A 1638-nucleotide genomic window follows, 5' to 3' on the forward strand; every position below is an offset into this window, starting at 1 on the left:
TAAAGGTACTTTTCTGCTACATTTTTCCTGAAGGGGATTGAAGTATGCCCCGTTTTCTTTACTTAATAAAAGCAACCTGTCCGGATTTTAATTTGGGAGTGTCAAAGCTCGTTCATCATTGGAGAACAAACCCCTTGTAATTGAATCATGGTGCAGCCTATGCCGGTTCTCAAAATTCGTTAGTTTCCACTGGAAACAATTTTTTTTAAGGAAATAAAAATGATTATGAAAAGGCCGCAGCTTGTAAAAAATTGGTTAATATTCTCGTCTCTTAAACTCTTTATTGATTAGTCTCGAAAAATATGGTTTACGGTTTTAACTGGCCCAAATTTGCCATACAATTCGAAGCATTTTTTCCACTCGTTATATCACAATTTTGATGTACAAATTTAGTTGTTAGAGAGATATAAAACGTGGTCGAGGTGGAGTGGATTTTAGATTTAGTTGCAGCTTTTTGACATAATTTTCTATGAGCTATCTGTCAAAAAGGCTGGGACTGGGTTTGGAACCTGTTTTATTTTGACTATGATTATGCGCCAAGTTATTTTTTTCTTATAACATTTTATGAACTAATTTTTGAACAAGTTGCGTACAAGCATCCTTCGCTCTTGGATATTTGTATTTGAAGCCACAAGCCGAGCGATCTTTGCCAAAAATAGTTTGCACAATAAATTCGGGTATCGCGAAGAGACAAGGGCGATTCATAGCAGAAGCAAACGCCTTTGAAAATTCACCATTTGTTACAATTTCTGGTGGAACCCCATTAAGTACGCCTTCAACGTTGTCACTTTCGATTGCATGTATTATCAGCCCACAGCGATCATCCACGTACAAAGATCATCCACGTGAATCCAAGGTAAAATATGTTTGCCACTGCCCAAAGGACCACCTACACCTAACTTAAAAGGAAGCCAAATATTCTCAATCATAATACCAGTACGTCCAGTTACCACACCCGTGCGTATTTTTATTCCTCTACAATGAGTTACAGCAGCTGGAAATGTTGCAGCCTTCTCCCATTCTAAATATAATTTCGACATGTAATCGAAACCGTGTCCTTGATCCTTTTCTGTGTAGATATGAGTTTCATCAGGCTTATAGTGACTTACGCCGGATATATTAACAAATGCTTTGACATGAGGTGCTGCAGCAATAGCCTTCACTAATGCTGAGCTTGTATTAACTCGTGAAGTCCAAACCTTTTGTTTGAATCCATCTGCCCATCGGTGACTGTGATCTAAGACATTTTGTCCAGCAAAATTTACTACAGACCTTACACCTTTCGGGATACATTTTTTTTTTTTGATTTTTTATTTGTTTTTGCCGTCGGTATTGCTTGGTTTTTTTTTTGTGGCGGGGGCAGAACTTGTTGTTTTCAACAGTCATGATTAAGGCATCGGTACAAAGAAATCCTAGTCCTAAAATTAAAGAGTCCCGAAATGAAAAGGTCCCGAAATAAAAAAGTCAGCTCCTTTCACGGCCCTAGATCAAAAAAAAAAATCCATACATATTTTCACTTTACAAATTATTCACATCAGCTCTCTCAGCTGAAAAAAGCAACATGCGACAGGGTGGCATATAACATTTCGCATAATTATACGAGCAGATAGAACCCGTCGTGTAGCAAGCCTTGCCAAT

The 1638-nt window shown here is 37.9% G+C and overlaps 1 pseudogene; it reads right to left on the reverse strand.

Annotated features, from left to right (window-relative positions):
* Positions 1 to 552: 552 nt before the first annotated feature.
* On the reverse strand, positions 553 to 1283 carry LOC137235264 (epimerase family protein SDR39U1 pseudogene; annotated as a pseudogene).
* Between the last annotated feature and the right edge of the window lie 355 nt (positions 1284 to 1638).

This window comes from Eurosta solidaginis, chromosome X (assembly GCF_040869045.1).
Source record: "Eurosta solidaginis isolate ZX-2024a chromosome X, ASM4086904v1, whole genome shotgun sequence".
In the NCBI taxonomy this organism is placed as follows: Eukaryota; Metazoa; Arthropoda; class Insecta; order Diptera; family Tephritidae; genus Eurosta; species Eurosta solidaginis.